Source organism: Mus caroli, unplaced genomic scaffold (genome assembly GCF_978045245.1).
Source record: "Mus caroli unplaced genomic scaffold, Mus_caroli_1 scaffold_11, whole genome shotgun sequence".
NCBI lineage: Eukaryota > Metazoa > Chordata > Mammalia > Rodentia > Muridae > Mus > Mus caroli.
In genome coordinates, this window is record NW_028227266.1 from 114,307,088 (window position 1) to 114,321,902 (window position 14,815).

The 14,815-nt window shown below is 47.6% G+C and overlaps 1 pseudogene; it reads left to right on the plus strand.

Moving 5' to 3' along the window:
• Positions 1-14,270, plus strand: part of LOC147002165 (glyceraldehyde-3-phosphate dehydrogenase pseudogene) — a 34,207-nt pseudogene extending 19,937 nt beyond the window's left edge.
• The last annotated feature ends 545 nt before the right edge of the window (positions 14,271-14,815 follow it).

The window sequence follows — 14,815 nt, forward strand, 5'->3', positions numbered from 1 at the left end:
TAGTGGGAAAACAGAAGTTGCTCCCGGCTCGCCGAGAGGCAGCTCCGTCTGGTGGTGGTGGGACTGGAGGAAAGGAAAGTAATATCAGATTTCCTGGCATTCGTAACCGCAGAAGCTGCCGCCACCTTTGTGTGGGAGAAAACACAGAGGCAGGGGCGCTCTTCAAGGTTCATGGTGTGTAACTGGAGCCCAAGCCAGGCTGGCAGATTGGCAGAGGGCCAGCAGCAGCCTCCACTTGGCCCGGCTCTCTCTCGCTGCCTCTGCCTCCGCCATCACTGGCAGAGGTTACCCCTGCTCTCGAGACAGACCGAATCTACAGAAAAAGGCCTGTTTCCCTCCTTCCACTCCTCCCACCTTCACAAGTCTTGTGAGAGCCGCCACGGTCAGCAAGGCCAGGCAGAAGGCAAGTCAGAAATGTAGTTTTCAGGCTGGTGGTAGAGGACAAGGACACCAGCTGAGAGGAAACTGCCTGTCACTTCATGCCCAGCCTTCTATTCGCTTCTGATGGTAAAAATCAAAAGACTGCCAAGACTTCAGAGTCAGTGGAAGATAAGATAGATGTAGTGGGATAGGTGCACAGGGGAAAGCTCAGAGCCAGAGGGACAATGAAGGGGGCTTGGAAAAGAACTTTCTCTGGACTACAGAGAATCCTTTCAAGGGCATCTGGGAAATCCCCTTCCAGGGCTTGGTGTTATTTATTGCACTTCACAGCAAGGAAGAAATTAAAGGGCCTCTCCTTCCTTTCCCTTCGTGAGGACACTGATTGATCTGCGCTGCTCTGGGGCTCATGGAAATGTACGACGGACCAGGTGCAGGAGTGACAATTTCCAAGCCAAGCAGGTCGGAGCTGGCAAGGTGCAGACCTTGTGGGTTTATTCCTGCTTGGTTGCAAAATGCTGCGATCTCCTGGGACAGCCCCAGAGACCTGGGTATTTGTTGCTTAAGAGGCAAAGACACAGTTGGTTAATCCCATCTGCTTTGAAGAAACAGGGGAAGGTGGTCCCAGGCTCTGTGTAAGCTGTGCTTGGGCTTCTCCCCAGGCGGATGCTTGTCCAGGGGATTTCAAGCTCTGTTGTAAGCAAGATAATTGAACACCCTACTTTAATACTCTTCTTTCCTTCTCTGTGTATCCATGTGCCTATGTGTGCACATGTGGAAGCCAGAGGGTGGTATCGGAAAGTCTTCCTCTATATAGAAAATATTTCTGAGATAGTCACTACTGCAGCCAGCTAGTGAACCACTGGCATCCATCCCCCTGTCTCCCAACAGCTCCCTGACAAGGAGCTCGAAGCCACGCCCCCATCCTCAGCTTCTCTGTGGGTGCCCAGGATCTGAACTCAGGTGCTCATGCTAACACAGCAGCAAGCACTTTACCCACTGAGCTGTCTCCCCGGCTCCCAAACCCCACTGTATTTCTTTGCATTGCTGTTTTAACATTGTCGTAAATGTGGAGGCTCAAAACCATGAATCTATCATCTTACTGTTCTCCAGAACTACCAATGCCAACACCCCTGCATGGGATACACACAAACACACACACACACACACACACACATACACACACACACACACACACACACACACACACACACACACACACAATCAAATTGACACAAGCTATCCAGAAGAATGAAACATCAACGAAGAAAATGCCCTCACTGTATTGGCCTGTAGACAAATCTATAGAGCATTTCTTAGTTAATGATTGATGTGGGAGGACCCAGTGTACAGGGAATAGCCATCTCTGGGTTTTTATAAAACAGAAGACTGAGGAAACCATAAGAACAAGCCAATGCACAGCAGTCCTCCATGGCTTCTGCATCAGTTCCTGCCTCCAGGTTCCTGCCTGACTTCCTCAGTGATGAACTGGGACCTGAAAGCATAAAGCAAAATAATCCTTCTCATGCCCAAGTAAGTATTAGTTAGCACTTCATCACAGCAACAGAAGCAAGCTAAGACCACATCCCACTCACTCCCAGAGCTTGCCAGTGTCCCTCCACCCTCCGAAGGTCTGTGGCGAGACTCTGGGAGAGAGAGGTTTGATAAATGCAAAGGTTCTTCTCACCGAAGCTCAGACCTACTGAGATCTCCTGTCTTAGAGTCCTCCATGACATGAAAATGCCACTCCCAGGTCTGTTTTTGTGTTTGGGGAGTGAGCAGGGCTCAGGTCATAGCAATTAGCAATACAATCAAACCCTAACAGGGCAATTGCAAGTCTGAGCTCAAGCTTGGACTTCCAATGCAGTCTGTTTCAGACCATATATTAAATGTGGCTAATATGATTGACTGCAATAGATAAAAACTGAAGTATATTTTACACATCAGGTATACTATATATGTGTTAAACTGCATCCAGTATCCCTCACACTTTATTCTGAGTGCTAATTTCATATACATACATACATACACATATATATGTATATATGTATATATACATATAATTTTATATAGCTGTTTGCTTGTGTTGGGACCCAAAAAGAAGTGCTGGGCTCTATCGATGACTCAGTGCTTACCATGCAAGTATGGGGACCTGAGTTTGATCCCCCAAATCTGTGGAAACAAACATGGCGATGCATGCTAGTTATCCCAGCACTGGGAGATAAAGACAGGCAGAGCTCTGGGGCTGCAGCCTGCAGGACAGGCAGCCTGCCGGATTTGGAGAGCCCCAGGCAGAAGGAAACTCTTGTTTCCAAAAACATAGTGATTGGTGTGTGGAGACTGACTCCCGAGCTTGCCCTCTGGTTTCCACAGACAGGTCTACATGTGCAGCACCACACATCACCCATACCTGTACACACATGTGTGCACACACTACACACACACACACACACACACACACACACACACTCACAAAGTTAGACAGATTTAAAACAGGAAATTCAGTGTTCTCATCTGTTCTTCACGTGGCTGGTTTAATCTGATATCTATGCCATTCTCTCTTTGGTTGGGTCAGCGATGAGTCAATGTCTCATGTAAACTAAGAGTGCCAATTTTGAGGTACATCATGATTTTATCTACGGACTAAACCATGCCCATTTTCATCATATCTCATTCAGAGCCCTTGCCATTGGGGGGGAGGGGGCTGTTTCAAGATGGCTGCTTCCCAGGAAGAAGCTGTTATTTCTGGGTTGAGATTTAGATTTCTCTGGAACTGTGTCTCTGCAGGTTATCTCTCTGAAGGCTTTGGCGTCGTTGGCATCGTCGGCGTTGGCGTCGGTGCCTGGGTGGGCGGAAGCTGCCACTGGCTTAGCACGTATTTCGAATCATGGAGATCTCTATCTTGCTAATTACAAAGCTGGGTTTTCTAGAATAAAAGCCGGTGATTATAGGAGCCAAGTGGAGAATTAGGACCCGGTATAAAATTTAACAGTCTGTAATAACAGGAAGCTAGAACACTCTCTCCTCTGTATCTTTTGGAGATGAGTGAATGGGCCTAGCAAGAAGAAAACGGGAGAGGAGGGATACTGCTCTTCCCAGGGTGGAGTTAGTTGCAAAGGATTTGCTGATTTAAAAAAAAATGTGCATGTGTGTATCTCTGTGTGTGGGCACGTGTGCCAGGTCATGTGTGCGCATGTGTGGAGGTCAGAAGGCAGTGTTAAAGATTGGTCCTTGCCTTCCATGTTGCTCAACATGGGTGCTCTTATTCCTCTGCATGTGCCGAGCTAGGGACCCCTGAGCACAGGGTTTTTCCTGTGTCTAATCACCTTGTTCCATCTGGTCGCAGGAGCAGTGTGACTACAGACCCACACCTCTCCTTTGGCTTTTTTATGGGCTCTGGGGATCTTAACTCTGATCTTGACACTAGCACAGCAGGTGCTTTTCCCATGGAGCTATTTGCCGGTCCCTCTTCCCTGACTTAACCTTTGCAGTAGCCTCCTGGAAGATGGGGTGTTCACAGGCCCATCCCCCCTTAAGCTCAGCACATAGCACTGAAGGTGTGTTTGCTCCCCGGCTTAGGTGTTGATATAGCCAAGATTGTTTTTTGTCCCTGGTGAGGAGAAAGCTCGCTGTTACATGTCAGGGGAACACCCGTGGGATTCAGGGCTCACACTCGATATGCGATGTGACATGACGCAGAGGGTTTGTGCTGGTTGGAGTTTGTTTTGCTAAATCACAACCCAAAAAACAAATGTATCACTTTTATGACTTTTATGTGGCTGGGACTCACAGGAGCAGCCACATCCCTGCCCCCACCTCCTGTCCTGTAAATGGAACAACTGGATTTAGAAACCGGATCAGCAGCCTAGAGCATTTGATGGCAAAGGTGACTTTGTCAAGGGTGACTTGTTTCTCCTCTTCCCAGGATGCTCTGTGTCCACTTCCTGTGTCCACATGGGTCGTTTGTCAGAGTGATCAGAGAACATTTTATTCCAGCCCACTTAAGATAGGGTCGGTAGGCTGGGGCTCAACCCAGAGAGTTTCTTGAGGCTCTCCCAGGTTGATAGTGAAGAGTACAAATGAAGGCCCCTGGCCTAGTGCTGTCATGCTTGCTCCTGAGTTTTGGTGGTGTCAGCAAGAGGGCATGGATTTGGCTTTGTGACAATCTCCTTGAAGAAGAGGCCAGATCCCTTGGATGGGAATAAGTCCTCTCATAGAGTCAGGCTCCATGAAGGTTGGCTCTGGGACGAGGTCTCACGTGTCCATGGGTTCATAAGAAGTGCTCCGGTGGGGACACACTATTAGTGGAGTTGTGACGGTCATAGCCTGAGCTCTGGAAGCTCTAACAAGCTAGGCTGGACATCCACTTAGCCATCGTGAGAAAGCAGAATAGTTCACCGTGGCCCTTTTGGGAAGAGGAACAAAGAGATGACTTCTCCATTTCTAGCCTCTTGAGATGAGGTTTAGGTTGAAATAAAGGGAGAGAGGTATGACGAGGCAGTTCTGCTCCAGGTGTGGTTCAACCCAACACTGACCTACCACACTGTCTGGACCTCAGTCCAGTGGACCTCAGTCTCCCCAGCAAGGAGGCCCGAAAGCGTTAGAAATGTGTGCGATCTCTGCCTGGGCAATAAGAACCGTCAGCCCTTTCTAACCCTCAGCATGAAACTTCTGGGGAAATTCTAACTCCTCAGAGTCTGTGAGGGCATTCATGGTTATAAACTTGAGTACATCTGGGTACACTTGTGAGGGATTTTTCTTGATTGAAACATTTGAAATGGAAAGACATATCCTAAATCCAGATTTTTTGAGGTGGGAAGATCCACCTTAGATCTGGGCCATGCCTTCTGGCGGCAGCCTGCATAAAGGACATGGAGGAGGGAAGCCTTTGCTCTTTGTCTCTTTGCCCTCACTCTCCCCGGCCAGTTCATTCCTTCACTGGCATTAGAGCATACTTGTTCAAGATTCTGTCATACACTGAAGACCAGCTGAGACATCCAGCCTCGTGGACTGAAAAACTACTGAATTCTTGGACTTTCCATTAGTAGACAGCCATTGCTGGATTAGTCTGACCACAGCCTATAAACCACTCTAATAACTCACATGCATGCACACACACACACACACACACATACATGCACATGCACACACACATACATGCACATGCACACACACACATACACATACACACACACGCGCACACACACACTTACACACACACACATATACACACACACTACCAGTTATGTTCCTCTAGAGCAGTGACCCTCAACCCATGGGTTGCAACCCCTTTGGGGGTCGAGTGACCCTTTCGCAGGGGTTGACTGAGGCCATTGGAAAACACAGATGTTTATACTATGATTCATAATAGTAGCAAAATCATAGTTATGAAGTAGCAGCAAAAACCATTTATGGCTGGGGGTGGTCACCACAACATGAGGAAGTGTATTAAAGGGTCACAACATTAGGAAGATTGCGGACCATTGGTCTAGAGAACTCTGATTAATACAGAGTCCATCATCTCAAGAGTCTGATAATCAAAATGGAACCGGAACGCCATGTGAGTAGAGGAGCCGGTCTGGATCTTGAGGTCAAGACATGTCCAAACCCCAAAAATCTCATCCTGAGACTGGCAGGAGTAGGACCGCTTCCTCTCTGCTCTGAGCCTGCATGTCCCAGCCTAACTCCCACCTCTGCACCCTTGGGGTAGTCCCATAGCCTAGTGATCAGGTTACAGGTTAAACTTCCTTTCCCCCTTTTAAATAGCCCATGTTCCCTCCAATGAACCAAGCTGCTCAATGAAGCTTGTCTCTCTACTGAGGTCTCATCACTTCCTGCCATCCCTGCTTCATTTTCTCTCCCAGGCCACCGGTCTGATGGCAGTGATCATGCCACTGAGAAGGAGGAGAGGCATGAGAGGGACAGGCACACACGTCTCTTTAGAATATCCTCATTCCTGCAAGGAGGGTTACCTTGTGGGGGTAAGCAGGAAGGGGAAGGGAAAGGACACCTGCTCCTATCCTCCATTTGCCCTGTCATATGGAGTCACTCCCCAGGGTGGAACCCAGTCCCTCCTACTACAGCTGTCCTTACCACATGCCTTCCCCAGCAGACAAGGACAGAGACGAGAGGGGACAACTCCAGGCCTATCTTTGAGGCAGTCTCTCCTGAAACTGCCATATGCCAAGTGACATGTAAAAATTCCCCAACATTCTTAAGCCAGTGAATCATAAGAGAGTTAAAGCCGGAGCCATAGAAAGGCCACAGGATGGGAGAGAACTGGAACCCTGCTGTCATTCCTGATCAGGAGAGCAGGGGGCCAGATCACAGGGAGGAAACTTTGTAATAGAGTTATATGTGAGAGCCCAGGGCAGACTCGGGGGCTGAAAGGTTATACCCTGTATGATCAACACATCCTTTCTGTTGCTGTGGATAAATACCACGACCAAAGCAAACCAGAGAAGGAAGGACTTATTTGGCTTGTACTTCCAGGCACAGTCAGTCATTGAGAGATGACAGGGCAGGAACCTAAAGCAGAAATCCTGCTCTCTGGCTCACTCCCAGGCTCATGCTCTGCTAGCTTCCTTATGCAGTCCAGGACCACCTACGCAGGGGATGGTACCACTCACGGTAGACTGGACTCCCTACACCACTTACGTCCATCAAGACAATCCCCCACAGACACGCCCGCAGGCCAATCTGATCTGTGGAGACTACCTTTTAAGGTGACTCTAGGCTGTGTCCAGTTGGCAGTTAAAGCTAACTAGGATACTATTTTAAATGTCACTTTTATTTCCTCAGATGAAGGGATGAGATGTATCCAAGCTGTGTGGTTACATGGCTTGGGTTGAGCCCAGAGTGTTTCCTTCTCGGGTCTCACTATCCCAAGACCTAAGCCTGGAAGCTTCTAGCCTCTATACAATCTAATCTTCCAAGCTGACTGATTCAATCAGACTTCTCTTGACTTCTGGCTGAACTGCTCTACCTGGCCTCATATTAACTTCAGCAATTTGTTCTAACCTTCTGGCTCCTTTTCATTTTCTGGCTTGTTCTTTTACCTGTGTCTCGCTTGTTCTCTCTTCAACCTGTCTCTGTAAAACTCACATACACACACACACACACACACACACACACACACACACTACACGCCACAAACCCCCTCCCACTTCTGATCTCAAGTAGCCTCCTTTTCCTGTGCTGTTCTCCTGTGAGTTGGGCACATCCTACCTCTGACTCATTCTGTCAAACTTTCTCTAACCCTTAGTTAGATGTCACTTTTAAACATGGCTGCTTCATTCTACAAACTAACCTTATCTCCATTATTAGGGATTAAAGGTTTATTCCAGCCAGATCATACCCAAAGCTAGGACATGTCTGCATTATGGCTGGATCACACAGACCTAGAAGGTCTTTGGATGTAAGCCTTTGCCAGAGCAGCCATGTTGCTGAATTAAAATCCCTCTACACACTATGTGTGCTATTTTCCTTTTGCCCAGGTAAGAGAGAGCTCCAGGCTCCAGCAGGCCCCAAGAGCCAGAGACCTGGGCTAGGTCAACATTTATTTACAGCTAGACAGAATTTTTTAGCAATTTGAGAAAGACCTACGTCTAAGCTCTAAATGCACATGGTACACTCTGAAGGTTACCACTGGGTCGATGGCTCATGGCTCTCTGAGGGTTTCAGCTCCAGATTACCTTTCGGCAACCAAGAGGCTCTGTTTAACATATGATAAGAAAGAAGTCCCAAGCCTACACCAGTACACTGTAAGTAGAAACTGGCAGGGAAAGACGAGAGAGACACCTGACAATTCCCCTTTTTGTACATGCTTATGGCCTCCTGTTACCCAGATGTGAAGTTAACTATATTTTCAGTTATACACATATTATATGTTCATAGATGAAAATGATAAATTACACAAATGAACAAAGGGAAGAAATTAATACACTATTTTATCTTCAAAGAGAGTCAGGCAATTATTGGTGTGTGCGCTTCAGGGGTGTGTGAGTGGAGGGGGCAGAGAATAAATTGATTTCTCTTTCAAACAATGGAATTGCGCCAAATGCAGCTCCATAGCCTTTTATTTGCATTCGTTTATTAACTTTTTTAAATTAGAAAACTTCTGCAAGCTAAATCCTCTCCCCTTTCCGTCCTCACCCTCTCATATAGAGTCTCGCTTTGTAGCCTTGGCTGGCCTGGAACTCACCGTGTAGACCAGGCTAGCCTCATTTATAGACATCTGCCTGCCTCTGGCTTCAGAGTGCCTGAATTTAAAGTGTACACCACCGTGCCTGGTTTAAGCTAAGTACTTTAAAATTCAAAAATGGGTTTCGGAAAACACTTTTACATGAGTAATGCATCTATTGAAGTAAAACCTTGAAAATCCAGATGAGCAAATGATCATGCTTCCATGACTGGAAGGTTCCTGATGCAGGTCTTCCTATTCCAGTCCTCCGGGGTTGATCACTAAGGGCAGAGCTTCTGCTAGGTCAGCTTTCAGACAGGAACCAGAAAACATGAGCGGGGCCAACACTATCTTCACACCTTTGATTATTTCTGAAGGTCAAAGACTTAGGAGCACTGGGCCAAAGAACACATCCATCTGTAAGGCCACACTCAGTGGTCAATATTGATTGCTAAATGGTTTTCTTGGTGATAGGTTACTAGGCTTCAGAAGATCTCTTTTTATTTGGGATGATTGAAAAAGAAATTTCCCCAAGCATATCTTGAAAACATCTGTAATGTTAGCATGGTGCAAGCCTGTTTTGTGTTTATGCTTTAAAATCTTTTCTGGAGGCTGGTAAAATGGCTCAGCAGGTAAAGGTGTCTGCCACCAGGTGTGGGGACCTTGGTTCAAGCTCCTGTAGAAGACAGCTGATTCCTCTGTTGCTCTCTGATTTCCACAGCACACGTAACCCCCTTCCCCACACTAATAAATGTAATAATTAAAAAAAAAACTTTACTGGGGCAGCAATTTAATCAGATCTCAAGCACTGTAAGTGATGTCACACAGGGAAGCTTTGTGAAAGACATGAACATTTACAAGAAGACTGAAATTACCAGGGAAGGGATTTCAGATGAAGAAAGAAATAGCCTGGCCTTTGAAACTGTCTCCAGAGGGAGAAGCCTGTTTGCTTTGATTCTGTTTCTTTGAGTGCCCGATCCAGAGGAGCAGCCCAGCCTCTCCTCTTCCTCCTCTTGTCAGGAGATGAAGCACCTGTTCTGGAAGTTTCCCTTTAAGAAACTCTTGCATGTACCCTGCCTGCATCTGGTTTCAGTCACAGAGCACGTAAGCCACCATATGGAGCTCTGTCCAGCCAACATCTGGCCTCTTTCCAGCAATTAGCTGAGAAATTCTATTTCAGCCACAAAACGTCCAGCTATAATCAACTTGCTAATTTTGGTCACCCCCTCAGCAGTGAGCAATCATGGTTGGGTCTGAAGGGGCAGGGATCACGCCTGTGACCCCACAAAGCCTTTCTCCTCCGTCAGCTGTTACTTGGGAGTCCCTGGGACACAATCGACTTGTGTTATCATTTCATCATTTCTAGATTAGGTATCTGGATGGAGGATTTGGTAATTGGTACCAGCAGGATGCTAACTAGGGGTCAGCTGATCCCTCCTGCTGATGTCCTATAGGCATGCTGATGTACTTGCACACGCGTTGCTTGACCAAGGTGTTTCTCCCAGCAGTCAGCCCTGATGGAATGGCAGGGGTAGCTAGCTATAACAGAACAGTCAGCTACAGCAGGGACAGGTGAGTGGCAGCCAGCTAAGGAGGGTAACTGATGCCTTGGCTCATCTGGGTTTGAAGCATCATTTATCCTGAGCACCCAACTTAACCCCACCAGTTAAGATCCTGCACCCTCTGTGCATGTGTGTGTGTAAGGGCGTGTGAGTATGTGTGAGAGTATGCCAGTGAGTGTGCTTGTGAGTGTGTTTGTGTGTGTATGTGTGTGACTGTGTGTATGTGTGTATGTGAGAGTGTGTGTGTGCACATGTGCCTCAAGCATATTCCTCAATTGTGCTTGTCCTTATTATTTTTAGAAATTTACTTTATGCACATGAAGTGTTGCTGGGGGCCAGAAGAGGGTGTCAGATCCCTTGGAACAGAAGTTTTAGACAATTGTGAGCCATCATGTGGGTACTGGGAACGGAACCTGGTTCTTCTTGTGAGAACTGCTAGTGTGTCTTCCCAGGTTCTTCTTCCCTTTATTTTTGGGGACAAGGTTTTTCACTGAGCCTGGGCTTGGCCCATTGGACAGTCCTCTGTTCTCTGTTACTCCTGAGCTGGAGTTACAACTGTGCTTTTATGGTGTTTCTATACTGTCTTTACTGTGTCTCTATAGTGTTGCTGGGGGTCAGATTTGGGACTCAGGATGGAGTGGTGTCTCCTCCCTAGCCACTGCCATAGCCACTTTCTCCTCCTTTAAATTTTTTCCCCCTTGGCATTGCCAGAAGCTGTCACCCCATTCTGAAAAAGCCACAGAGGAGAGTTTACATGGCCCAGCAAAAGCATGGAGCCCGCACAGCCGAGCAAGTGGGGCAGATCAGCTCAGCAGATGGATGCCAGGACCATCCTCTCCCAAACACTTCAAAGCAGAAAATCGTTTCCTGATGAAACCCAACCTAGGAGGGCAATGAGAAAGCCCAATGCTGTGTGCTGTGTGTAAAGCCTGCTTCTGTTTCTTATATCTGAAGGCATGGAGATAGGAGGGAAAGACACTGGCAGCCACAATTTGCAAGTAGAAGACGAAATCTTCCTCCCCAAGCTGTCAGTGCAGATTTTCACACATGCTGTTGAGATTTAATTTTCTCCAACGAAATCATAATGGAATTCTAGGCAACTTCTTGCTTTAAAAGAAATCACACCTGAGGTGTAACCCACCAAAAGATCAGAGCCATTTCTTTGGAAGGGGTCAGAAATTAAGGAAGGTGGGTGTGGCCAGACAGCAAGGTCAAAGACACCTGCCACCAAGGAAGTTTGTCCTTGCCTCATAACTGCTTTGTAGAGCCAGGAGCTCTCAGCCCCGCCTCACAAGGCAAGCACCCTTCCCCCCCTACCGCCCCCCCCCCGCATTATTTTTCAGGGCTTATTTTTTTTCTATTTTGTCAAAGCAAAACAAACAAACAAAAAAATCAAACCAAAACTACTACCTCTCCTTTTGCCATTTGTTACAGTTAAATAAAGCCCTGGTTCCCTTTCGTCGATTAAACTTGAACTGTGTACCTATGATAGTTCTTTTTGGCTTGGGCTCTAATTTTCTTTAATTATTGATTAGGTATCTGGCAAGAGTTACTAGTGAATGCTCTGAAGTGATGATGCAGTCCCAGCCAGGCAGACTCCGAGGGGTGGCTAACCTTGCCCTGAGCTTTGGAAAGCTAGTTGAGCCTTGGAGTTCACAGCACAAGTTTTTGTTTTGTTTCATTTGTTTTTTTACCCTAGTTGGGCTTTTATCCAATAACTAGGGAAACAGAAACTTCATCCCAAGTTAGGACAGGGCTCTTGTTTTTACAGGAGCAGCTTTGAGTCACCCTCTGCCGGGTTTGGTTTGAACACCTGCCCTTCTGGTTCTTCCTCTGTCACTGTGCAGAAAACAGCTCAAATGTTAGCCATCTGCCACTGCATAGTAAGCTACCCCAAAGCTCCCATCAGTCTCTCGAGAGTGATGGTCTAGGACAAGGAGAGACTAGTGTAGATGTTGCCATAGGTGGGATCTGGCCAGGCCACACTGTGGAGTGGGTAAAAGCAGGTCTTTGGGAGCTGGAGAGCTGGTTCAACTGGAGGTAGGTGCCCCTGAGTTTGGATCCCAGCACCCATGTAACAAGTTGAGTGTGAGCACACATATGCCTGTAACTCCAGCTAGTAATCAGAGCAGCTGAAAAAAAATCCACATGGGTGTGTGTGTTCACGCACGTGCGCGCACACACACGTCAATAAATAGATGGATAAAAGAAACTACTTTGGGTATGTCAGATGCTCATAAGTTGGACAAACATGCCCTTAGGCCTCAGCCTCCTCATGTCTAAAACCTTGACCATCTTGCTGTGCCGAAGAAACTGAGTAACTCATACCCAGAACCTATTACTTGTGTAAGTGCTTGGTAAATAACCTATAAAGTCATGTTACCTTTCACGGAGGAAAAGAAACATCTGCTCACCTTGGATAGGAAACTTGACGCACAAAAGAAGTGATTCCAAGCCAAGTCCAGCTTGGTAAACCAAAGAGTGGACTGGAATTACTTACAGAAGCACGTCCTTTCAATAGCTGCAGCTCCAAAATATCCACCCTAGCTTGGGTGTTGAGTCACAAAGGTGCATCACTACAGACCCAACCACACTCAACCTGCTGCCTCCTGTCAACTCTAGGATGTCCCAGGGTCATGCACAGCTGACGTAAGGAGGGGTGGATGGGATCTCAGATGAAGGTCTAATGCTCGTACTCCCGCCACTCTGACGCGTGAGAGGCTACTTGTGAGCGTGACTGTCACATCATGCATGGATGCAGGGTTCTACCACGTAGGACATGCAGCTTCTGCCCATGTTCCCACCTTGTATGTGTCAGGTTTCTGTGACTGTAACAATCAGCTCAGATAAACAATTTATAAAGGGGAGCTGGGGAGCTGGGGAGCTGGGGATGTGTCTCAGTTGGTTGAATGCACGATGCCCTGGGGTTCACTTCCCAGCATGTGTAAATAGGCGTGAGACACACAGACAGACACTAACTACCCTGGCAGTTGGGAGGGGAAGGCAGGAGGTTCAGAAGTTCAAGGTCATCCTCAACCATGTCATGAGTTTGAGATCAGGCTGGGCTACGTGAGACCCTCTTTCAAAAGACAAACATCGCTCTCTGCTCCTCCCTGTTCCAGAGACAGCCACATCTTCTTGTGCAGTGCCAGCCTCGCCCCGTAGACAAAATTGTGAAGGATGGTGTGAACAGATTTGGCCATATTTGGGGCCTGGTTACCAGGGCTGCCATCTGCTCTCCACTTGGCAAAGTGGAGATTGTTGCCATCAATGACCCTTCATGGACCTCAACTATATGGTCTACATGTTCCAGTCTGACTCCACCCACGGCAAATTCAACGGCACAGTCAAGGATGAGAATGAGGAGCTTGTCATCAACAGGAAGCCCATCACCATCTTCCAGGAGCGAGACTCCGCTAACATTAAATGGGGTGATGCCGGTGCTGAGTATGTTGTGGAGTCTACTGGTGTCTTCACCACCATGGAGAAGGCCAGGGCCCACTTGAAGGGTGGGGCCAAAAGGGTCATCATCTCCACCTCTTCTGCCGATGCCCCCATGTTTGTGATGGGTGTGAACCATGAGAAATATGACAACTCACTCAAGATTGTCAGCAATGCATCCTGCACCACCAACTGCTTAGTGCCCCCCCCCCCCCCGCGCCAAGGTCATCCATGACAACTTTGGCATTGTGGAAGGGACCACAGTTCATGCCATCATTGCCACTCAGAAGACTGTGGAAGGCCGCTCTGGAAAGCTGTGGTGTGATGGCCGTGGGGCTGCACAGAACATCATCCCTGCATCCACTGGTGCTGTGAAGGCTGTGGGCAAGGTCACCCCAGAGCTGAAAGGGAAGCTCACTGGCATGGCCTTCCATGTTCCTACACCCTGTGTATCCATTGTGGATCTGACATGCCGCCTGGAGAAACCTGCTAAGTATGATGACATCAAGAAGGTGGTGAAGCAGGCATCTGAGGGCCCACTGAAGGGCATCCTGGGCCACACTGAGGACCAGGTTGTCTCCTGCGACTTCAACAGCAACTACCATTCTTCTACTTTTGATGCTGGGGTGGCATTGTTCTCAATGACAACTTTGCAATGCTCATTTCCTGATATGAGAATGAATACAGCTATAGCAACAGGGTGGTAGACCTCATGGCCAACATGACCTCCAAGGAGTAAAAAACCCTGAACCACCCACCCCATCAAGGACACTGAGAGCAAGAGAGAGGCCCTCAGTTGCTGAGGAGTCCCTGTCTCAGCTCCAACACTGAGCATCTCCATCACAATTTCCATCCCAGACCCCCATAATAACAGGAGGGGCCTAGGGAGCCCTCCAAACACTCTTGAATACCATCAATAAAGTTTGCTGTACCCCATCCCCCCAAAAAAGACAAACATCAGGGTTGGTGAGCTAGCTCAGCAGATAAAAGCACTTGGTAAGTTAAGCCCAATGACCTGGGTTTGACCTCTGGAACTCAAATGATGGAAGGAGAGAATTGACTCCTGAAAGTTGTCCTCTGACTTCCACACATGCATTGTGGAACATGTGTACCTGAACTCACATACATACACTACACTATACCCTAATTTTTGTTTTATTTTAAAAAAAAAAGACACACACACACACACACAGGGAGCTCACCTGAGACAGCCTGGGTGGGCCCATTGTCATCAAAATGGTTCTTCAAAAAT